The 25,277-nt window shown below is 39.4% G+C and overlaps 1 protein-coding gene and 2 long non-coding RNA genes across 7 annotated transcripts in view; 2 read left to right on the forward strand and 1 right to left on the reverse strand.

Annotated features, from left to right (window-relative positions):
• Nucleotides 1-24,797, forward strand: part of LOC137863092 (uncharacterized) — a 29,671-nt gene extending 4,874 nt beyond the window's left edge. Inside the window, exons 2-4 of one of the 2 annotated variants that reach the window (XR_011100686.1) lie at nucleotides 19,310-19,392; nucleotides 23,938-24,049; nucleotides 24,488-24,797. This is a non-coding gene — a long non-coding RNA (uncharacterized lncRNA). Of the gene's footprint in view, nucleotides 1-19,309; nucleotides 19,393-23,937 lie in introns of both variants that reach the window. The other variant, XR_011100685.1, reaches the window with a different exon arrangement.
• Nucleotides 1-25,277, reverse strand: part of LOC137863093 (uncharacterized) — a 508,128-nt gene that overhangs the window by 306,006 nt on the left and 176,845 nt on the right. The window lies entirely within an intron of this gene.
• RORA (RAR related orphan receptor A) overlaps nucleotides 1-25,277 on the forward strand; it is a 409,489-nt gene that overhangs the window by 259,264 nt on the left and 124,948 nt on the right. The window lies entirely within an intron of this gene.

A 25,277-nucleotide genomic window follows, 5' to 3' on the forward strand; every position in this document is an offset into this window, starting at 1 on the left:
GAGGAGGTTGAATTTGGTAACTACACAGTAAATCTACTTATTTAACATTATATATTTAAGATAAAGCTTAAATATACAGTGGAGTTCTTAATAGAGTACTGGGAAGGAATTAAATAACTAAAGGATTTAGGCCTAGATTTACTTCTCATGATAAAAATTGAATGTTGGTGAGCTGAGATACCTTTTTAAATTTTTCTGCCTTTTTCAAAGCGCAGAAGGTGTCACTGGCTCAGTACAGTTTGCAGCAGTGGCATGCAAATGCACACCACTCCTAGTTATTGTGCTTACCTCAGCTTATGAAGCTGCCGAGGCACAAGGGATGCTGCTTTGGCATGTCAAGGTGTAAAACTGAAGGTGGTGTTAAACCAGAAGAAGCTATGTTAATTCACCTCCATTAAAATATTTAGGATGGAAAGTAGGTGTCTGCATTGGAAGGAAGAAAAGACAAACAGGAGTCATTTACATATTTCTGAGAAGTTGGACACACACCCAAATTGTTTTTATCTAGTGAGCTTGAAGGAATAGTTGTTTAAGAAGTATCTGCTTTTCCAAAGGAAAGGTAAATAATTTGTGGGCATTTTGCAGGATTAGCAGTGATCACAAACCATCCATGCTAGCAGAGCAATGTGATGAACCTGGTTAATGGTTGCTGTCTTGCATCTAGCCAGCTATCACAACAATCAGTATAAATCTGCTAGTTACAGAAAAGGTCTTTGTACACCTATCAGAAGGCTGTCTTGTCCTATGTAGATAGGATAACAACTATGTAGTTACAATCTTATAACGCAATGCTCATCTCAGCATCCCAGCAGTAGAAAATTGTACGGTATGTGAGAAAGGGACCGTCCAGAGACACAGAATGCCAGAGAACCGAGATGGATCATGTCAGGTCTATTGGACCGTGCATTAGGTGCTGTTTGTTCAATTCCCCTGCCTTTGTTTAAAGCAGTGGGAACATAATAATTACATGACTTACTGTTGGCAGGAAGGCATCCTCCAGCAATAAGTAAAACTCCGAATAATCTGTGCTCCAGTACTTCTGTAAAGGTATTTCCAGAATGTTTCACCCTACTGAAGGGACATATAAAGTCTGTCAACTTTTGAATAGCAATAGGTGTTTAGGAAGCTGCTTCACCCTGGTGGCTCTTGTTACAGAACATGTTATAAACTGCTGTCTTTATTTGCATTCTCTCACTCTCGTTTACAAGGTCAGGCCTGATGTTTTGGTTGTTTTCCCAGCAGTGTTCTACTGACCCATTTTGCCATAATCCCCTGGTGTCACTTAAATAAACTGGGGAGGGGGAGATTTCAGAACTCGAGCGTTTTCCTCTGCTGTTGTGCTCTGCTGCAAATTAATTTGATAGTATTATGTAAGCATAATCATCTACTCTAATCACATCACAAGATTGGGAACAGACAGAAATAACAGAAAGGAACATTCTGGATAGTGAAAAGGAGTCAGTGGAGTAGATCGTTGGGCAGGACCTGAGTGGGAAGATTTCTGAGGTTAAGTCACCAGTATTCCCTTGGGCCAGTAGTCCTTCCTCACACCACTGGAGATGTAGCTGCTTGAGAGCTGAGGGCTTTTGTTCATTGCAATCCACCAATACTATTGATGTGTCTCATGTTTCTGTTCTGGATGGAAAGCTGTGAGGTACTGGGTTTTCTAATGGAAGCTAGTAGTATTGTTTGATCTTGTTCTTCCTATGTTTGTCTGCATTTGTAAGAGTTAAATATGAGATCTCCTACTAACACTTCATATCCTGGTGGTCGTCTTTCTCAGGGATTAAACAAGTGTTTAAATGTTGAATAAATAAGCACGGGCCTGTGCTCTGCTCTCTAAAATTTGTCTTTGAATGTCATTATCATGAGCTTACAGGCAGACGTTTCATTAGATCTGAGTGCAGTTAGCTCCTTCGCCTAAAGTGTAACCTCCGCATCCTTCATTCCACTGGAGATTTTTCCTTGCAGTTGAGTTGGACGTTCATAGGTTTTTCTTCTACCAGTGATACTCAGCTGTGTGTGATGTTTCTCTTTGCAGCCTATAACAGAGCCATGCAGTGCAAATTGCTCAGGCAGCATTTAGAGGAGCTCATGTGGGGAGATTTGTTTATATAAAGTGCACAAAACTTTTTGGGAAACCCACTTTGGTTTTTCTTTTCATTTTTGATAAAGCAGTAGTTTGTGCTGTGTAAATGCAGTGTAACCTGCATTCCAGCTTGCCTTCAAAATGGGCAAACACAGCTGTTCTGTGCAGCATGCTTTGACCTCTTTAGCATGATTTCCATTGTACAAGTAAATGGAAGAGGAGGAATTACAAAGCACAACAATATATTTGAAGGCTTGATGGAACCTAGTCTGAGCTGTGAGACCTTTGCTTTTATTCTTGATGCTAATTAGTACTGTAGCATCACAAATTATCCCTCCCACTTGTTGTTTTTTTTTTCTTTTGATCCTCATATTCAATGTCTCCTTGTCCCTTCCACACTGAAAATGATCATAGTAATCTGACTGAGCCATCACCTTTACACAGATAGGAAAGCAAAACCTCGAGAACTTCCTTGAAAAGTGATGTAGTGCCATGAACTTTTGCAGCGTTTTCCTATTCTCCTCAGTCATATCCCCATGAGATTTCATTGAGCATCTCAATGAATCCCCAACTTGTTAAACTAAAAAGGGACTAGATTCCTGCAAACAGAGGGAGACTTTGTTTCTGGAGAAGATAGATCAAAAGAATTTGTTGATATCCAGTCAAACATCCATAAGAATTTTCCAGGAAGGAGTCAGTAAGATGCTGCAGATAAGCAAAAAGTCCAGAGTTGTGAAATGAGACATACAGCAAAAGGCGTCACAGGCTCAGAAAAGCATTCACAAAACCCTAAAAATGTCATATGCCTTCAGGGCTGTGAAAGCATGTCAGAGTGACCTGAAGTGCGAAGGGGATGCACCTGCGGCAGTGTTACTTAATTTCTTCTGGCCTCTCTGTGCAGAGCTAATTTGAAAGATTCCAATGTGGAAAAGGAGATGGATAAGCCCACAGGAATTTTAAGGGAAAGTAAAAGAGGAGAAGGAGATTAGGGGAGAGTGAAGGCATGAAACTGGGACTCCTTGGCAGCCCACAGCTAGAAGTATGTAGATGAGCTGTTACTGTTCCCAGGACCTGCCTAGTCAATGTCTTAAGTGTGCCTATGCTTCATTGTGTAGAGAGCAGATTGGTACAGTTAAGCCCACAAAGTGAATATGTGTGCAGCACAGCAGAGCCTTTGTTGTGGGCTCACTAGACTAGCCTACAGGATGCTTCCTCAGTTGGTGGTGTTTTGTATCTTCAAATAAGTCAGCAGTCCAAACTCTGTAACAGATGTAAAATGTGGAAGACAAAGCAAAAGCAGCTGTCCTTGCATTTGTAGTGGAACTGGAATTGCATCAAGGGTTGCTTCAAAAAATAGCCGAAAAGTCCCACTGGATTGGAAACGGTGTGGTTGGTTTCTCAAGGAGTGCAGAGAAAGATGGTGTTGAGCTGTAGACCAAAGAGGGGGCCAGATGTTGCCTCTTCTGTGCTGTGCTGGGCAGGTGACTGAGCTAACAGTGGGTAATTTTTGCTGTGTTCTTAAACCTGAAGTGGAAGTAGTGCCCTAGTAAGTGGTATTTATAAATAACCATAGTCAAAATACTTGTGAGGTCTTGCTGCAACAGGAGGGAGAGAAGGTGCCTCCCAAACATTTTTGCCATTGAAATAGTTTTCCACTAGGTGCCTGCCCTTTAAGATCCTCATAATAGCTCATCACTATAGCTTTCTTTCTCTCTGTTACAAACATTGTTAGGGTCTAACATACTCATCTGTGGGTTACATTTTGCTAAGGGACATTGTGGGCCAAATTACCTTTGAAAATGTCATCATAAGAAAATTACAAGCAATGATAATAAACTGGTCTTGACGTGCCTGATCCTTCACAAGCATATCTGCCTCTTACTCACTGCAATTACTGTGTTCATACTGTGCATCCCATTAGGTAACTGAAGACTGCAAATCACCCACAGAATCAAATCAGCCACCGTCACAATAATCCGGAATAGGTGGCCTGTCTGCTGGTAGGCATTGAACTGAAGACGTAATATTACAAAAGTCCAGGATAGGACCCATGCTGTTGCCAGGAGGGAGACAAAATACACGATTTAAGGTATCTATTTGTACGTAGTACCTTGGGTGATTCTGACTAAAAGGGCATTCACTGAAAGTATTGATGAGAAATATTAAAAACCTCTCTATCACTTACCACTGTTTTCTGTCAGCCTACGATTTTAGCAGCTGTGCTTTCATGATTGAATTTGATTTTAAATAGTGGCCATTATTCAAAGGTGTTTTACTGTTTATATGACAAAGTACCAGCCCAGACTTACCTAATCGTGTTTTGTTAAGTTATGTTTTAATGACCTTCTATTATATATGCTGCTATTCTCCATTGGAAGTTTGATTTTTAGGGGAGGTTTTGAAATGAGGGTAGACATTTTTCTCATACTATACATTCTTCTTAACTGAGCACCACTGGTACGCAGGAAGTCAGTGTCTGTCTTCAAACTGCTATGAAGAGAGACTAACAATATATTGTTCAAATAAAGCAGTATTTTTTCAAGTCAACAGAAGGCTAGTTTTACAAGAAGAAAATGCATCAGGTTAGCCACAACTAAAGAAACAATTTTTTTTGTGTGTGGTAAGCAGACACTGCTGCTGTAACAACAGGAATAATCTAGGACTTGTGACGTTTCAGCAGTTAATACTTGCATAGTAATTAGCACAAGGGTAGTTACACAACTTCTAGGAACAGTTGTTAACAAGATAACTAAAAGAAAACTTCTTCCACTAGTGTCTGCACCTATGTTCTAGCTCGGGACAGGATCGTGCTTTTGATATAAATGTCTCAATCATTTTCACTGTGAAGCATTCTTGGAGTGCGTGAGTGGGATTCTTCTCAGATGAAACAAAATTGCCAGGTGTGTTGTAGTAGTGCACCCAGTATGCATCCAAACGCCAGTGAACATCCAGCCCAGGGGACTGGACTAGAGCTGGTCTGAAATAACCCCCACTGGCATAGATCTGTACAGTGTGGGTGTTGGAGTTGTCAGTGGAAACTTTTTTTTACTCTACAGACATGTTCCCATTGCACCACACTTTTTTTTTTTTTATGTAAACGTCATCTCAGGCATGATAAAAGGGCTGTATGTTAGGGGTTCTTCTGTTACAGAGCCAAGTTCTGTCATGAAAAAGAGTACCTGAAGCCCTCAAAAACCCACGGAGCTTCTCAGATGCTTGAATGGGACCTGGCTCTAGGAGCAGATTCCAAACCCTTTCCACTTCTGACCTCTTTGTTGGAGCTAACTGCACATCATTTATCTTGCCAAGTCATCATGGCTGGATCTAAACAACGTTTTGAATTCACTTGACCTTACATTCTTCTTTTAGCCTAAGGTGATTTTTAATTAGGATTGGGACTGTGGCAGATAGTGTACAGAAAAGCGAAAGCACATGTTCTAAGAGTAACGTGTTTTTTTGTTGATATTTGAAGAGCCAAGCTGCTTATTAGAGTAGATAGATTGTCTGTCGCATAAAGCAGTATAATATGGGGCACAGAGGTAAAGAGTTGTAAATGGCTAGGATGCTGCCCAATTTAATGCCCAAAAAATTGTTACAGCCTAATGGTGGCCTAGTTTCTTTCAGAAATTAATTGGTGATGGAAAAACAATACCTTTTAGAAGATTTCACAATGAACTGACCTTGCAAATGCTTGCTATTAAAACTGAAACTAAAGAACTCCTTGGAAGAAGCAGAGCATGGCAAGGAGAAGTTAAGGGCTTATTACCGCGGGTACATGAGTGGCGCAGACTTCATTTGCATGTGCAAGATCGTAACAACTGAGTGAGGTGTTGAAAAGCGATGCAGGTGATAGAGAAAAAGTAGCTTCCTTGCAAGTTGGGGTCTTCTCAAGTCCAGTAGGATTCAAGTCCAGTAGGATTGGCAAACTTTGGTTACCTTGCGGATAGTCTTCAAATTAGGAGCAGAAGAGGCTGAAGGGAATCTAACTTGAATCTAGAGCTGTTAGGGAAAATAGATGCATCTGTTCAAAGAATATACGTTTTTGTGTAACAAGATTCTTCTTTTACTAGATTTCCATTATACAGTGAAGGACATTACCATTTCAAAGGCCCAAGTGAGCTTCTGGCTAGCAGAACCACCAGCATTATTTCATTACAGTCTGTTTGCTGAAATTGAGTCTTCCTGTTGTGGTTTTGACTTTTGCTCTGCATAAGTATAAAAGGCTTTATTTCTGGCATGCAGTCTAACAAAGCAATTATTGTTATTTACCTCTGTTCACTCAAAGAGGACCACTTCACATAGGCTGTGCTGCAGTTGACAAAACCTAACGGTATTGTTGCTGCTGCCTTTAATGATTTCTCAGGCTCCAGTTCACATCAAGGAATATTTATCTCTTCCTGACAAAAATCTAAGCCTTGACTGAGTGAGAGTATTGCATTTAAAATGGACAAAGTTCACACATGATATCAGTTTTTACTTTACATGCCCCTGAAGTTATTTATTAGTCCACTTTTGTGTAAGATAATTTTACTTTTGAATTTACAGCTTGTGTTGTGGTTTCCACCTTCACTGGGAGGTTTAACATTTAGCATTATTGAGAGAGTTCAGTGACCCTTGTTTGAAAGTCTGATAGTAATTTATAAAATAGACCCTACCAAATGGAGTACTTACGTGATCTGAGGTGTTCCCCTGTCCAGGAAAAAAAAAAAACCTCTGGGTAAAATAATTGATTTTTTTTTTTTTCCATCTTAACCTTTCTTGTCAGACTGAGTTTCACTTTCAGATGTATGTTTTGACTGGTTCATCAATGTATATGCAGGAATAAATTACAGTTTCCTGCAGAAAAACATACCCAAAGTCAGTGCAGTATAACTGAAGGAAAAAAGCTTCAAAGAAAGCAGTCACACAGAGATTGTGGGCTGAAAATAAGACAGCTGGTTCCTCTGCACCCAAATATGTGAACATCTCATAAATGATCAGTGGAACATCCCATAAAGCCTATAAGTATAACCATTTGTGGAAATCATTTTGAAACGCGTGCTTTAAAGCTATAAAAGGTGTGGGAAAATACTCTTGCAGATTATAGTCTTTGCAGATATGGTATTACGGCTACTTCTAACAGGACAGATAATGAGCAGAGGATGATTTGAGGTTAGGCAGCCAAAGAGACAATTTGTAGGTGAAGCAGTATGTCCCAATGGAATTTCTCTTGATATCTAACCACATACAACAACATGAAGTAGATGAGTACAAGTCGTGCAGGATGGTTTGGTGTGCAGTGTGCCTGTCTGATGAAGCCCGTGTGAGAGAAGTAGACCCACCCTGACCTGTGTTTGTTGTGAAGCTGAAAGGGCAGGGATGTTTAACTTTGCTCATTCTGCCTCTTGGGGGGGCTGTGTTCCTGGTAGCTTGTGTTAATCTTTGATTCACTAGAAGAGATTCGGTAAACAGGGAATAACTGGCTTTATCTCAGAACCATCATGCGGTGCAAGAGAGGAACAATGAGGTTGACTCTTCACATGAAATGATTTTATATTATTTTTAAAAGCATAGAGCATCTGCAGTGTTCTTGGGCAGAATGTTTATTTTTTGTTGTCAGTTCTTTTTCTAACAAATCCCTGAAATGCTCATACTGTTTTTGTATTCTCAGCCATATTAGATAAGTGAAGTTGGTGAAGAGGAAGTTGCAAGACACAATTAGCTGTCTTCTGTTCCAGATCTGGTTCAAGTGGGTTTTATATCTGGTTATGCACATTGAGGGTATCTCGAACTACATGCTTGCCTCTTATCTTACAGAAATCTAAGCACTTCCAATATTAAGTCCTTCAGGGGAAAGATCTCTCTGGTTTTAACAGTACTTGATGCAAATCCTGGAATGCATTTTTCTGTGTTTTTTTTTGTTTTTTTGTTTTTGTTTTTTATATACAAAACTAATGGCAATAGTGGAAAAGATTCAGATTTTTTTTTTTTTCAGTGTCTGTACCTTGCTAAATGCATTAAGATGCTGTGAACTATGATGACTGTTTGAGTGAAAAGAGCATAATTTCCTGTTTAACAGCTTCTGTTTGAAACTTCCTTAATGCCTGGCCCCATGCATTGGTTTCAAGGCATTTGCACAGCCTGTTTCACCTTCCTTCCCACTGCACTGGTGATTGTAGGAGCTGCTCCCATTTGACAAGTAGAGTTGATTGAGGGGGAATGAAATGTAGAGAATGTGGAATGTGTTTTATAAGCAGCCTAAGTGGGCTTGAGTCTCACTCCCAAACTATAAAATAATCTCCAGGTGAAATGAGTAGCACGCTACTCACAACCAGAATTTGGCTAGGTAAGTGGTTCTGCTTGACGGGATTAGCTGTCCCCTGAATATCTGAGATCATGTCTCTCTCCACGGGCCCTTTAAAACTATCTTGAGTCTGTATTAAAATGGCCTCAGTCTTTTCCAGTAATTAAATTCCAGCAATTTTGTAGAAGTCATTCATCTAGCTGGTGAGCATCATTGTAACTCAATAATGTATTTGCTCCTGAAGGAACCAAGGATGGTCAGCCATCAGCTCTTGTCCTTCAGTGGTCTGCTTCAGTTACAAACATATATGTTAGTCAGGGAACAGGAACAGTCCCTCATGATTAAATAAGAAAGCATGTGGCTTTCTTCAGTATCTGTGATACTGCTGATACTGAATCCTGCCTGTGCAATGGCAATAGGTTGCTAGTTTACTTTTTCATTTGAAAAGGTCAAATTATTTTAAATCACAAGTGAATTCGTCGAAGTGTATTCATAACTGGGAAAAAGTGAGAATTTGTTACAAAGATTATTCTCTGTGAATAGTTCACTCAGGTGTAATCTGCACATTATGGAGTGAGAGGCTGAATTTTTTCTCCTACGCAGAGAGATCGAGATGCATCTGAGTTGTTGATAGGTCATGCTGATTTGCTTCTGTAAACTGAGTGGCTGAAGAGTACATTTCATGACATGATGTCGCTGTCATCAAATCTAGCAATGCTAGAAACAGAAGGTTAACGTATCTACAAATCTCCCACCTTCGATTAATAGGCTGGCATTTTTGATTCTTGAGGTTCCTTCGCTCCCTGAGCATATCTCTGGTCTATGCTTAGCTGACTAGTATTCCAGGCTTGTATCCCAGACAGTTCCTCACTCCGTAAACCACATAGGAATGACCTTTTCCCGTGAACCTGAAGACATACCTTTGGGATCTGAGGAAGGACAAAATCTGGAAATGGTCCCTGAGCAGGAGACAATATCCTCCTCCAAGAGCCCTGTTGCTGGGCTCTCATAGCATCACAGGCCAGTGCAGCAGCAGCAGCTTGAGGAGAACTGTGCTGTGGTTGGGGTGCTTGTGGCAGCTGGTGCTCAGCTGCATACTTGCACTGCATCCAGGGAAGGGCACTGGATTGGGCCCCAGCCAGGATGCCACTGAAGAGCTGTGTTTTAATTGTACCTGTTCTAAAACGAAGATTTTTTTTCTACTTCAGCTAGCTTTAAAACATTGAAGAACATTTCCAGCGTGGAGTTGCAAATTTTTCTCCCTGTTAGCCTGCATATCTCTGAATAACGGCCTTTATTTGTCCAGGGAAGTCAACATAATCCTTTTCTTAAAGAGTAGCCGTTTAATTGATCCGGCCACTATGCATATATATACACCAAAAAATACTGGGTAACTTTTTCACTTTTGTTTCCTGATACATTCAGGTTGGTGTTCTAACATTGTTATTTTCTAGTAATTGCCAAATGTGATTTGATTTCTTAAATTCTTTAACTGAAATTAATAATTGTTCATTTTGATGAAGCTGCTATTTTAGTAGCTGTGACTTAAAATCAATAGCTGTTAGTCTCTTGGTGGCCATTGCCCTATCTAGGTGTTATTGCGATGTTTATAAATACAGTGGTTCAGGCGGGTGAACTCATCTTTTTTTGGTGTTGGTATGTTACAGTGTTATATCAATAACAGGAAAATATTTCAGTGTCAGGCTCCTGACAATGTAGTAAGATGACTCTGTTTAGCAGAGAAGAGGCAGAAAATTCCTTGATAATCTGTTAATCTACCCTGCTCATCTACTCAGTCTGACTGTAGAGCGTGCAGCTGCTTAAGCAGGCACCACTTTGAGTTATCCAGGGCAAAAGTCTTATGTGAAGTAGTAATGCAACTGCTGAACTTCTAGTAACGAAAACTTCCCATCATTAGTTGCATACTGTGAGTGCACAGCTTGGGTGGGCATAAGGGGCTGTGCTTGCTCAACATCCAAAGCTGACCTCTGGTTCATTTACAAGACACCAGTATTTTCTCTTTTCTGATGTTTCAGTGTTAGTTGTTTACTATATTTGCTCTTAATTATTTGTTGTGTTATGACAAGAAGAAGGCATTAGAAGTGACAGATCATTAATAAGATGATTCTGTGCTTTGTTTCACTGCTGCATTACTACCTTGTAAGATAACTGGCAAAAAGAAAAAGCACAGACAAGTGTGGTAATTTCATATGAAAAAAATCACTACAGCAGCAGTCAGTGTTTCTGAATAACACAGAGAAATTGATGCCTTAAATAATAATTACTCTCACATTTTATACCTCCCAGTTTCAGCTACCTGCTGGTGTAGACTGCATTAGAAGCTTAAGCTGCCTTCAAATCTAACTAGTATTATCTGAGGAATGCAACTATCAATTCAAATGATTCAGTGGCTATGTTAAATATTATCACATTGAAAATAGAGGAGAATATTGAATGCCTCAGGGTGATACTATTTTGTATTATTAAATATTGATTGAGAATGTGCAGTTAGGTTAAGACAGGGCTTCAAAAGGAATCAAAAAGGACTGAGTTTTTCAGAGCCTACTCACACTTTGAGATGCTCAGTTCTTGCCCAATTTCTTTGAAGGCAGAATAGCTCTTAGTCAAACGTCATAACTGATACAAGAAATCTTGCTACTAGTGGCTCTTTACAAAATGTTACCGCACCTAGACAAAGTTTCTTGATGTGGGACTTAAGTCTATTATTTAAAAAGTAGTTTGGCCTTTTAACCAGGGTTAAATTCTTGCTTTGAAAATAATACCTTTTTTTGGTTAGCCAGAAGGAAATTAGCGTCAATCACATAGACTGCCTTTTGTGTTTTCTGTTTTCTCCAGAGGAGAAATGTGTTTCTCCAGAGAGTACATGCTGATCACAGTATAGTCTCCAGATCTCTGTGCAGCCAGTATTTTCCCACAACAGAAGTCAAAATCCTTGTTTCCTATCTTTCTGTGTTCAAGTGATAGTTAAAATATTTTAAAAACATGCTTCTTTCAGTTGGAGTATAGGTAAAGCCTTACAGACTACCGTCCTTTGATTGGGCCTGATTTTGGGAATAATGCTCTCCAGATGTTAATTATGTGAGAATCTATTGACTGTTAAGGACTAATTAGCAAGATTTTACTGATAATGAAGGAATTAAAGAAAACAAGAGGAAAACTTCATATGCACTATGAAAATCTGTTCAGCAGTGATTTCTGATGATACATGTTCTTACTTTATACATCTGAATCTAAGAGGGGAGCAGGTCTGCTTTTATATCTATATAGTGTGTGTAATGACTAGAAGGAATCCAAAAGATGGGAGAAAAAATAAGTGACATCTGTAGATGCCTTCTTTTGTGGGCAGACTTGAGACAGTCTTATTGCTGGATCTTTTTGTTCCTCCAGACCAGTTCCAGAGTCATCTACTTCTTAGATCTTCTTGCTCCAGATTTTCTTGTGAAACCTTTGCACGTATCAAAATATCAAGCTAGCTTGGGAATTTTAGCTTTGCACATAAATGACTAGCCTTCATCCAAGGGAAAGCACCGTTTGAGGCTTATTTTCTGCAGCTCAGTAAAACCTCAGGCTTGTTTGTAAGTCATCAGAAATGTCATAATGATGTGTGCCCAGTTGCCCAAGAATGGTCATGAGCACAAGGAGGGGTCTGCCATGGAAGGTAAATATGTTGAGAACTTAGTTTGCTACCTATGAAAATATTCCACGTTTAGTAAATGAAATACAGATGGAAGGCATTGTAAAGACCTATAGCCAAGTTTGCTGAAATGGGTACAACACACCAATTTGTACCAGAGATTAATTTCGCACCTAAATAGAAGAGACTCTGCGGGGAAAAAACTGAGTGGGTGTACCACCCACCATTGTCAGAATAAAAGGAAGCCAGGACGATAATCAGAATGGCTGATGACAAAATAATTCAAGTAACTGAATATTTTATCTTACTTCTTTATAAATGAGAGTTAAACTGCTACATAAAAGGTAGCTACCAAAACTAAAATAGCTGTTCAGAAAAGACTGGCAAGAATTAGCAATCAAATCATTGTACATGTGAAAGTTATTACAACTTAAAAAAAAAAAAATTTAGATCAGGGTTAATTATAAGATGATGCAGTAGTATAATTAGTATTCTTCCTATGGAGGATTATGGGTCCTTCTAAATGCCCTTTTTGATTGCCTTCTTCCCTTTTTTAATTTCCTCCTTGTCCTTTTTGATTATCTACCCCATGACCCTCAGGGCTCCTAAATGTAATACAATTGAAATAACATTTTTGTTAGAGGTGTTTTTTATAGGCTATTAACCTCTTGCTTACCGAGCACTAAGAAATTGTTTTCTGAGAGAGCTCCTGTAACCACAGAGGGACACTCTAATATCCCTGGAGTTTTTATGTATTGTGTCTTTTTGCATGTCCTCAAGCAACCTCTGAGGATCTGTCAGGAACTGATCTGCATGAGAAGGAGCAGAGTAAGAAAAAAGAACTTCTTTGGAGTATATTTTGCAGCTTGGCAACATGAGATCTATTTGATTTTTTTATATTTCCAAGGCTGCTTCAGTGGTCTAACTATGAACATTAAGGTTTAACATAAAAGACCATTGCTAACTGTCCTGTAATATGATTCTGAGACTATTCCCTTTTTTGATTGTCTGTAAGAGCTATAGGCTATTTTTTTTTCCCATATTGTTCAGTTAGTCATTTCCATGGAATCCTTAGTAGGACAGCAGGACCTAGCACTTCAGTCCATTTTGGATCCCATAAGAAAAAAGGATTATTTCTTGCTACTTCTGCTCCAAATGAACCAATAATTTGTAATTCTTCCTCAACAAACATGCCCATTTTGTACATTTCTCTTAGTGCTAATCTTTTTTTTTTTTAAGTTCATTGTTTAGAAGGAATATTGTTTGCACCTTGTTAACAAGATACATTGACTTCTTGAGGCGCCTTTCATGTGTAATAGGATAGTTCAGTTGGAAGAGAACTTCAAAGATCAAGTCCCACTGCCTGAGCACCTCTGGGCTAACCAAAAGTTGCTGCGTATTCATGGGGACACTGTCCAAACACCCCTTGAGTGCTGACAGGCACAGGGCACCAGCTGCTTTTAGGAAGCCTGTTCAGTGTCTTACCACCTCACGGCACAGAAAAGTGTCCTCGTGCCCAGGCTGAGCCTCCCCTGGTGCAGCTCGGTGCTGTCCCTGGTTCCAGGGAGCAGAGCCCGGTGCCTGCCTCTTTGGTTTGCCTGCTCAGGGCACTGCAGAGAGCAGCCAGGTTGCCCTGAGCCTCCTCTTCTGCAGGCTAGGCAGCCCAGGGGTCCTCAGCCTCTCCCCACACATCATGCCTTCCAGCCCTTTTGCCAGCTTTGTTGCTGTCCTCTGGATGCTTTCAAGGATCTTAGCATCCTTTTTATACTTTGGAGCCCAGAACTGCATGCAGTATTCCAGGTGAGGCCGCACCAGTGCTAAATATAGTGAGTCCCCTCTTTTAACCAGCTGGCTGTGCTGTATTTAATGCACCCTAATATGTGGTTTGCCCTCTTGGCTGACAGGGCCCACGGCTCTCATGTTGAGCTTGCTGTCAGCAGCACCCTCAGCTCCCTTTGTGCTGAGCTGCTCTCCAGCCTCTCATCCCCAGTTCTGCACAAGGATCGATCATTGCTTTGTCCTAGGGGCAGAACCCATCATTTTCCTTTGCTGAACCTCATGCTGTTGCCTATTGCCCAGTGCTGTCTAGATCCCTTACAATGCCTCGGTTCCCTCTGGGAAGTCCATAGTACCTTGCAGTTTAGTATTGGCAGAAGACTTGCTGAGTATGCTTTCCACTCCAGATCATTGATAAAATGTTGTTTTAGAAAACAGGCTTTATGATAAAAGCTTTGTTCTTTAACCACCTTCCAGTATCCGCCAGGATAATCTCCGTAGCTGTTCCAGGGACTGAGGTTAGACTAATGGCTCTGTAGTTCTTTGGGTCTTCTCTCATGCCCTTTTTGTAGATGGGTACAGTGTTGGCCAACTTTCAGTCACAGGAGCCTCCCCAGGCTCCCATGACCTTCCGTAAATTGCTGAGGGGTCCAGCTATAGTGACTGCTAACCCCCTCAGTGTTCTGCGGTGAAGCCCATCAGGCCCCAGCAGCTTGTGAGCACTGAGCTGATGCAGCTGTTCCGTTACGATTTCAGTGACCGCAGATGGAAAGTCACTGCTTTCAGTGACATCAGTATTATTCAGTGTACTATATAAAACTAATCTGTGATGGCACCTCAATACATACAGGCCGGTTGTTAATTAAATTAAGTGCATCTATTTGCTTGTTTTCATTTTGCTTCTCCTGGTGATTTTCTTGTCCTTGCTGAATTGGGCAAGTGCAAAGTGCAGGCAAGGTTCCTGCGTTACCAGGCAATATTCCTTCCTCTATCCAGTCATTTGAACAAAAGCGCCATGTGCATCTCTTCTGCTCTTTGCAAGGCTGAAAACATAATGCTTAATACCTTTTAAGTTTTCCCTTTAGGATAATTACCATTCTAATATTTAATGGGAAGGTCATTGGTTTCTGCTCTGCCAGTAAGTGAACTGAATTACGTGAGTTCTCAATGCATCCTAAATGGGGTTCTAAATTGTAATTTACAACTCCCTTTATAAATAAGATCGTGTTAAGATTCTCCCTGATAATAAGACATTTTCTTTGTGTAGAGGTGGTTTCTCTTGTGTTCATTCGCTGCAGGTGTTTTCTCAAACAGGTTCAGTTCAGTAGTCACATAGATGGCATTTTTGTACAGTGGTGCTAATATGGTGGTATTAAAGCAGGTTTATTAGCATTGATAAAGAACTAGTGAATTAGAACTTGAGAGAGCTTTCTACTCTGTGTTGGCTTGTGTCAAATATTAATCAACAATTACCTCATCCATAAAAGTGAGAATCAAAAAGATTTAATGTGAAAAAGCAGTTACGTGACAGTAAATCAAGTCTGATTGCTTTACCATCTTGTGTAGTGCTTGCTCCAACTAATCAAAACTAAAACAAGGATGTAAGTTAGGGGCTGGGCTGGATGTAAGAATGCATCTTAGAGCCTATTTTTTCCCAACGTGAAGGACTTAATATGAGTTCATCTGAAGAAAAAAAGCTGGCAAGAAAGTGCTGTCAGTTATCCGTACAAAAGCTGTATGGTGTTGGTGCTGAACAGATCTGAGGAAGGAAATCCTGGTCAAAGATAGCAGAGGCTACACAGTTATTTTCCTGTTTGGCAGAAGATACTGATTATGTTTTAGAAGAAGTATCAGAAGTTAAAATGATACCTTTTGGGCTGAGAATACTTGCATGTTACTTTGTCTTTCAATACTTGATATGTTTTTTGGAAAAAGAAACAGCAGCCTTTTTCTGTAGCCCAGAACTTTCACACCAGTACAATACTTTATCCTGTTGCTTTAAGAATGACAACACACATTTGGTATAAATTGTTGGTTGCCACATTTAAAACATCCCTGGGTGTCTATACTCATTTTTGAAGTGTTGAAGAATGAAAAGACCAGTCTTTCAGGCTGTCAAATCTGGAAGCCTAGACCGGAGGAGAGCAGGGAAGTTTTCCAGTGATGCATCTCAGCAGAGACCTGTGGAGTGCTGAAAATTAGTAGCTTGGCACTGGTAGCCTGTGAAACCTCTCTATTAGCACTTCACGGTGAGAGATGTTGAACTGTGTAGTTATGGGCCGCAATTTCACTACAGTTCAGGTTTAGTTCCACTTCTCATCCTGTCTTCTCCCTTGCTCTTTCCCAGAATGATGTAGTGTGTTTGGTCAGTTTGTTTTACGTTTTTGAAACTGAAAGAAAATGGAACAAACCACGTGTTGTTCTTGGAATACATTGTCAACTCGCTTTGCAATGAAACAGCTGTGTGTGCAAAGCTTGCAGCTTGTGTTTCTTGGGACTTAAATGCCCTTGCCTGGCTTCACTGCATTCTCTCCTTGATTCCAGACTAAGCAATTGCCATTTCCGTTTTCCTACTTACAAAAAACTCCTACAGCAAAAGAACAAGAAGAAGGGAAATACAGAAACAAAAGCACTACTTGAATTCTGCATTTGTGTTAGCACAATCAGGACATTCCCAGCATTGTAGATTTGATACGTTTAATTCTGTTAACCAGAACCCTAGGTTTATTTTCTCACAAGATTGTGAATAGATAGAGGCTTTCATGGTGTCAAGTGAAAATACATGCTGTTATCCAAAACCTGACAGAAATAAAGGTTAGGTCTAGACTATGCCTGTGCTGTCTTTGTTAGCCAAGGCTGACTGTGGTTTGTTTCCCATGTGGATTGTGTCCATGTTGCCTGGAAAAGGGGCGGGAGGCTAATTTCAAGCCAGTCATTATCCATGGCTGAATTTTTGGGGTGGGCAAATGCGATAACTGAGTCAGGACTTGAGCAGGAGTGTGATAATGTGGAAGGCTGGGGAGCTCACTTGGAAATACGGGTGTGAGAAACCCACCTGAACTGCCTGACAAGGTACCTCTGCAAGTTGGTTTGGCCTTGCTGCCCTGTATTCTGAGCCTGTATGCTGTGCCTGAGGAGACGTCTTGCCAGACTCTGGGTCAGGAATGAATTGGGCTTTTTCTGTTCTTTTGGAAGGTACACACACTGAAAAGTAATTAAACCATTTCTAAAAGTGGTTGTTTTTATTTTTGGTCTGCATTTGTTTTACAATAGAGACAATTACACCTTCTGGACTTGGGTGCGAGTGTTGTGAAAATGCAATGGTAATAGGACTATATGCCTAAAGTTATGCACTTTTAATTTATTTCCTAATATGTGGGTATAACCTAAATGTTGGTCATGAGCTCTGCTTGGAGATTTTTGTGTTAAACAAATGACAAGTAGTGGAGCTTCTGGAGCATTGAGGAGTATTGCTGGGGAACGCATACGTAGTTGTTCATCTTCTAAGGCTAACTTAAAAGCTGAGCATTTCATAGGCCCTTCCCTTTGCCATCTCTTCAGCTGTTTCTGTAAAGGATGTGAAGCTAACAGGATAGGCCCAGAGTTTCCTTCTGACCTGTACGGCCACTGCCTGTTTTCCAGTGGTTATGTAGCAGGTGAACTAAGTTGCAGCTTGGAAAGCAAGTGGGGAACAGGATCTTGACAGGCCTAAGTCAGCTGCTGCTTGTGTATCTAAAAGAGAGGTTTTAATGTATGCCAAGCCCTAAAATGATTACTAAGTCTTCCTTTAGTCAGGGACTCTGTGGAGCTTTTGTTTTTGAAAAGAAAAGCCCATCTCAGGGATAAGTGGTGTTTCCTGTTGCTACCTGTTTTCACGGTTTAGTTGCAGAAGTTGAAAGTCAGTCAAAAGGTTCGACTCTAGCATGCTTTGCTTGACCAACAGATAATGTTTCTGACACCTGTGCTGTTGCAATATTATCAAAACAAAGTGTCTCAGTCAGTGTGTGCTTGTCACCTACAACATTAGCTAGGACCCAGCAGGTGTTAACTTGACAGGAAATGGGAGAAAATATTGTATATAAGACAATTTTCCCCAAATTGAAACTCTCAAAAGATAAGGAACGCTGCTTGAAACAGAAACCACAAAAGGTGGGAAATTACAAATTACAGCTATTAGTCATTCTTTACTGGCAAGAGAAGGCAATAAAAAACCCCACATGTTCAAATATGGTGTGGTAAATACAGCGACTTTTCTTAATAGACAGGGCAGTCATCCTAGGATCTGTTAATCTTGAAAATGGGTATACTAAGCAGGCAGCAATGGACTGGTCTTTTAGAGAGAAGGTTTTGGCATGAATGATATGTTCTTTGATTCCTTTGGTATATCTTGTGTTGATATAATTACACAGTTGCTCTCCTTCCCTAAATTTGCTCTGGTTACGCCCTGGGTATGGGAAGTGGTCTGTATTTATGACTTACTTTCAAACTGTCTGAACATTAAATTATGATAACGTTGCGACCCCTAAGAAAAACCGGGGGAAAAAAAATGGGGAAAAGTCTACCCAATTTAACATGAAATGTGAGATTTTAACAAGACTACTTGTATATATTCTGGATATAATGAGGAATTGTCCACCTAAATGAGGTAAAGTTACCGTAATATTTAAACAACAAATATATATACATATTTAAAACCTTAATAAGCAGACACATTTCCTTTCAGTGTATGAAAGCATTCCAGACAGAAACAAAAGTAGGAGACTGCTAGGAGAGAATCTCTTAACAAGCTGATCTTTCAGATATTTTTTTTCTTGTGCAGTAAAGAACATGAAAGCCATACTTAAAAATTTAAAGCCTTGATATGTTCCAGTTCTGTGAAGCAGCAGAAGGAAGAAGCTTTTCAGAGTGCTGTAATTCCCTGTCCAGCAGCTCTTTAAATTAAGATATTTATGACAGCTGTTTGCACTTAATGAAATGCATGTAGACGTGGCCATTAATTACTGCTTTTTTTCCCTGTTATTATTGATATTCGGTGAGTCAGGTAGTTATGATCCTGCTGTTGTCAGTGCAGTAAATGCACTTTTACTTCCAAAAAAAAAAAATTTAACCTTTCTGCCTCCCTGTTTATCTTTCCAGTGGCTGAGAGTTTTGTGGAAAAAATATTCAACAGTAAGTTATGGAGCTTTTTTTTGTAATGCAGTCATTTAACAGCCTGAAGTTGGCAGTGATCCCATCCACCTTAATCCTCTTCACAGTTTGCAAGCAGTCAGCCGAGAGCAAGAGTGCACTAGGCCTTAATAGACTCTAGTCTTTGAACTGTGGCATTTGCGTTTAGCTTCCAGAACTGGTCTTAAGTGCCTATTAAAACCCTACAGCGTTGGTTTCATTAATTAGAGACTCCTTTCCACTGATTTGTGGAAAACATCGGCCAACTTGTTCTTTCAGCTCAGTAAATATTTATACAACTCCTGTATGATTTTTAGTAATGAATACTGCTTCTTTTCAGTGCATCCAAAAGAGGCTGTTTCCACACGTTAACAGACTCCTTGTCTGACCCCTTCTGAGCAAGGCAATTCAGGTTAGGAAGAGGTAAGGAAATAGGTAAATTTAAATCTCTGTATGTTTGGAAGATTTTATTTCCTGGGTTTCACTTTGCTACATCATCATTTTTTCATCATATTTGCCAGGAGTTTGAGTTTAAAATGAAAAAGCCAGTGAAGAGCAATTACTAATTTAAACCAAGTAGCCAGTGCTATCAGTGAGTATCAGTCCAATAAATGAATATTGTGCTGTGGTGATGTTAGGAATAAATCAGAATATTTATATGAGCTTTCTGGGATGTATTAACACCTTTCAAACTTAATCCTATTTATCCCTACCCGTAGAATCACTGGGAGGCAATATTATCCCAGTAACACAGATGGGGAGCAGAGATTGAATGCTTGGCTCAAGGATACATTCAAAATCCTTGCCTTAGACATAGTGGCAAAATCACCCATCACTATGGGAAAATACATATATTGACACGTACATATTTAACCACATATGCAAATACATGTTTCCTCTGCAAACAAGTAAAAGGTGAGACCTAAGCATTGAATTCCTTTATGGAAACATCACAGAAGCTGCTTAGAGAATTTCTCCCATTTTTTCAACTAGTCATTAGGGGACTCTTTCAGAATTCCCTCAAATTACCTTTTTTTTCTTTGTTCACTTATTTCTACTGTGTCCTTATCTTTTGATTCAGGTGCTACTCTTAGTTGCATTTATGCAGTGCTATTGATGTCAGAGTAAAATGCTATTTTTATGTGATGCGACATAGGCAGTAGTTTCCTTGGTTTCTCATTCTTTAATGTATGCAATTCGGAGAAAAAAAATAGCCAGCTCTTAAAGAGTTGTTGGAACACTGGGTTCACATCTTTGTGGAAGTATGAGGAAGAGCATAAATATTTAGATTACAAGAGAATGCTGAACTAAATCAGTTCAGTTTTCTGCATTATGATGAGGCAGATCCATAGTCCTGTCTCTTAAGAAGCCATTTCTTAGATAGCAAGCTCTCCTTTTTAAAAGTGTAGAAGGCAAGAGCCGCTTGGAAGCATCTCATCATTTTTTAATGTGTGCAGTAAACTCGATATAACTATAATGAGCATGAGAAAGTATTTGTTCATTTTAGTGGAGCTCAGCTGACAATTTTTTGTTCAGTTTATTACACACATTAACGACTAGAGACATTCACCTGGAAGTGTTTGTTACAGGCATCTCAAAAGTGAATATGATAAACCGTGTTGGTGAGCTTAAGGCGTGTGCTAAATTACGTAGCTGTTACCCAGCAGCTCAAAGTTCAATATTCCATCCCTGTTTGGTCATGTTGAAGTTCACGGTGGTTTTGATTGCAGAAGGGAGTGTGTGGAGGCCCCACAAAACCTTGGATTGCCTCAACTGTGAAGTCCTCTTTGAAAGCAGTTCCAAAAAAAACCCACCTATTTTACTAGTCAGTGCCAAATCATATAGCAGACAAGAAGGAATAGTTAATGCTAGGTTGGTTGTGATAAGTATGCACAATAGATGTCAACTTATATTTTCTCAATAACAGATACAGAACAGAAAGTGAATCTTACACTATTATACATTAACATACGTGCTTTCTATCTGCATGTAACTATGCTCTAAATGTAGGAATGTTTAAACTAGGGACCCTAATTAGATGCCTAGTGTTAAAGTAGCAGTTCCATTATTGATGTGCTAAGGCAGCTCTGGATTACTTGATGTGGGTGAGTGTAGCAGAGTTACCTGCTGTGGAGAAGTAAGCCAGTCTGCTATTCAGCAGCGGTCAGCTACACCAGCAGGTGATGCAACCCAGAGCTGCAAGGGAGACTCTGGCAATCCTTCCCTTCTGCGAAAGGTTGCATTTCAACCAATCTGACCTATTTTATAATTTAGTTGCTAAATTTCCTGTATTCTGAAAAGTATCATCAGTCTTGGAAGGATGACAGCTATAGTCACAGAACTCTAGAATGGAAGGCTTTTATTTTCTTAAATGACATTTTTGGGGGTCTTTTTTTTTTGTGGGTATCACCACTTTTTTTGTGGGTATCACCTCTGTCTAGGGATAATTATATACATATGTTGCATGCAAAAACAGTAAAAAGAGTAATAAATGCAGTGCAAAAAGTAAGGATCTTATACCAAAAGTCTAAAAATATTAATCATTTTATAATGGAACAGCTTGGACATTGATTACTGTCATACAGTGTTTTAGATGAACTTAATGTTTTAGTGCCGGGAATACAAGAAACTTAAGAAAGAGGTGTCGTTTTCTTACCAGTTTTCCACCTGTGCACTGAAGAGTTCTGTTCACCAAAGAGCTCCATTCAGAGCTTTTGTTGAATTTAATTGGCAGTGTAACTGGCAGTATTCCTAGCCGTTTCAGCACAGAACAATGCTTGGCTGCTTAAAATTTAAAAAGTCTTTTAAGCACTTCAAGTTTTTGGATGAGGTTGTTGTTGTTGCTTTGGGTTTTGGTTTTTGTTTATCTTTCAAGTCAGACTGCATGTATGTTTAAAAGTAAGTTTTATTGAGGAATGAGCTTAAAGAGCTAAACTCACTCTCACCCCCATCTGTAGATCTAATTCAGCCTACTGTGAGATAAAGAACAGTGGCAGAAGAGAGACATTCACCCTGCTGCAGCTTGTTGGATTAAAGAGAACCCTTTGGTACTGAGTGTTGTCAATGCAGCAACTTTTTACGAGCACTAAATTTACTTATAAAAAGTTATTTTTTAATTGCCCCGGGACAAACCCTTGCATGTCATATTTTTGCCTGGAGAAAGTTTTTATATGGAAATACATTTTTTAAGATGGTACAGAGGATGTCGAGAGTTTGTCAAGCCAATTGATCCTGCAGGGAATGTGCTGACTTTCAGTATGTATGGAGGATTTTTAAAGCAGCTGAGCGAAATCCCTTCTCAGATAAGATGCTTTCTGTATTGTTAGTGAAGAGCATCCTCAAATCGAAATAGCTCAAACATAATCAAATCTCCCTTCCTCAATCCCCTGCCGTCTCTTCCCAACCCCCTACGTGAGCTATCCCCAAAAGAATAATCCTGGCAGTGATGTCATTAGAATGAATTTACAGACCAATGCTCAATTTTCTTGTCCTGAGCTTCAGTTGCTAATGCTGTAAATTTGAGCTATGTATGTAAAGGAGTCAGGTTATGCTTTTCTCCTAGCCTTGTTTAATTTCCCTGGAGCTCTGAGAATAACTAATGTGGGATTCTTTGGATCTTTTTTCATATTTTTTCTTTTTTCTTGTTTTCTTTCTTCTTTTTTTCTTTTCCCTTCTTTCTTTCTTTACTGCTATACAGCTTCATCTTGCTTCCAAGCCTTTGTTAAAGCTCTTGCGGTGTTCCTGAGGGGACCACTGTCTTCAGGGAACAAAAAGTTTAAGGAAAGGATTTTGCTGGCTAATTGCAAAGATGGTCACGATTTTTGGTGGGTGTTGTGGATGGTGATGTAATGTATCAAACAGAATGAAAAAAACATTTGCTTTAATCAAATTTCTGTGTTTACCCAAAATAAAAGTTTGTGATCATTGTGATGACCGGGTGATTTTGACCTGTAGAGTTGATCCAAACTTAAATCAGGATTCAGGTCCAATCTTAAAAAGTTTATCATGTGAACTTACCAGGCAAAGAGTGGAAGATACAGGCTGGACGTGTCTGCTACGTTGGTAGGAGACTGTAATACACAAAAATGGAGCGAATTTTGCTCAGTCATTAGAGAAACTGATGATGAGACAAGAATGAGTTGAGGTCTCTTGATTCTGGGTGCAGTAGTTCAGATCCAAACTTAATTATTCTTTTTCAGCTCATACAGTTGAAATTTTAACCATATAACTTCAGCCTAGCAGGTTCAACCACGCAGTGTCAACCATATCAGCTCCTTGAATTCGTAGAAACAGGTCTCTTCCCACAGGCTTGCATTTCAGAGGAGTTTCTGTTAGTTCGTGGTTCACTAACAGGTTCCCATGAATTTAACATGCAGAGCAAAAAAAAAAAAAAAAAAAAAAGAAGGCTAAAGTCAGTCCGAAATGTGCTGAAGGCAGCAGTTTTGCTTGAGAGTTAGATCTAAAATTAACATGGATTTTTTTCTGTGCCAAATTAATGTACATACTGAAAGTGATAAATACTTGTTTGAAGTACTCCGCTGCACTTCATCAAGTTTAGTGTACAATAAACAAGAAACCTTTCAGGTCAGAAAAAACAAATGGACAATAAGCCAGCTAGGACAAACTAAGAATTGGTAGGCAATAGGCAGCTTTACCAATCACATTCCACAAATCTGCGTGTGAAGCCTGCATGTATTGTAGTAGGAGTTTTCGAATGATGGATGTGACACACAGATATACTGTCACACTCTGTGAACAGAAATGCACAGTTACCTATCAACAGAGCTGCCAGAGGACTGGACTAACAAGTGCAGAGGCCTGGTTTTATTTTTCAGATGATTGTAGCTGTGATGTGATCATAGTTGGTGTGCGCAGTACACATATCTACACAGTATTTTAGAATACTTCTTAACATAACACGATCTTTCCTCCCTCCCTCCCTCCCTCCCTCTTCTTTATCTGCTGCAGGTATTTTCCTACTTCGGCATAGAGCTTTTAGGACATCAAGAGTTTCCCTTAATGGAAGACCTTTCATACTGAATGGAAAGGTTCTACTAGGTCCAGGATAAGGGGAAGCATAGTAAGTTTGTAATACAGTTACAGGCTTGCTTAGAGCCCTGTTGTAAGAGAAAAATACAGCTGGGTGGTATCTGTGCTCTGTAATTAAATAGTTACAAGGAATAAAACCTTATTGTATAATAATAAAAGGGCCTCTGTGCTGACAAGGTAAACATGGAGTTTTCAGGGTACTGATTCAAGATGCCCCTTTTGACTTGTATTTCTGAAATGCTAAACACCAGTTTTCATGGTATGTTATAAAAAGCAAATGGTCTCTGTTCTAATTTATGTTTTATTGTTTTGTTTAGTGTAATTCAGATATTTCATAGCAAGTTTTATTATAGAGATTGTAAAATATACTTAAGGTCAAATGGTTAACACCTTGCTGTATTTCTTAAGCCATGTAAACATGTTATGAACTGCGTTCAATTCTGGAACATAATCTTTTTTCTTTTTGAAGACTGAAGGTTTTCCCCTAGACCCGAAGTACAGGGAACTGCTCAGAACTGTACCATCTATCACCAACCATCACAGCAGTGCAATGAACACTGTAAAACAGCTGGCATCCTAAGCATATGGAAATGAAAAGCAGTAAAAGTATTTAAGAAGGGGGAGAAGAAAAACTGAAAAGTGTGTGCCACCAAGGTTAGGGTATAATTATACTAAATTAATGGAGTTAGATGACAAATTTAACTAATTCTGTTCTGATTTGTAGCATATACAACACCATATATGGCTTCTGTCTCGAATAAAAAAAATGTGTAATGTTATGTGTTTTTTTTTAATTTCATGTTGTTTTCAAATTATTACTTCTGATTTCTTTGAACTGAAATGATCTAATGGGGATTAAACTTGTTTTCTAGTACGTTAACTAGTACATTTTCTAGTAACATTAACTTTTTTAATAGAGAAAGAATAGGCTGCCCTTTTTAACAGACCTACCATTGAGGTAGGTCATAATTTTCCTTTATCACTTGCAACTGGCACTGAAAATGCTAGATGAGTGAAACTTAGCAATTTTGATCATCTCTGTTGTGCTATAGTATTAAATAATTGTTAAAAAGGAGCAACAAGTGCAGTATTCACAAGCTATCTAAGAGGGAATTAGAAATTTGTCAAACTTTTGCTAGGAAATGTAGTTCACATCAGCAGCAACCAGTTTATTAATTTTGCTGGAGTCGACAGAGTTTTCTCCAGAGTGTTCTCCCCTTTCCTGAAATAAATTTAGTGATTTAAACTCAACTCTCCAG

This window comes from Anas acuta, chromosome 12 (genome assembly GCF_963932015.1).
Source record: "Anas acuta chromosome 12, bAnaAcu1.1, whole genome shotgun sequence".
NCBI classification, from domain to species: domain Eukaryota; kingdom Metazoa; phylum Chordata; class Aves; order Anseriformes; family Anatidae; genus Anas; species Anas acuta.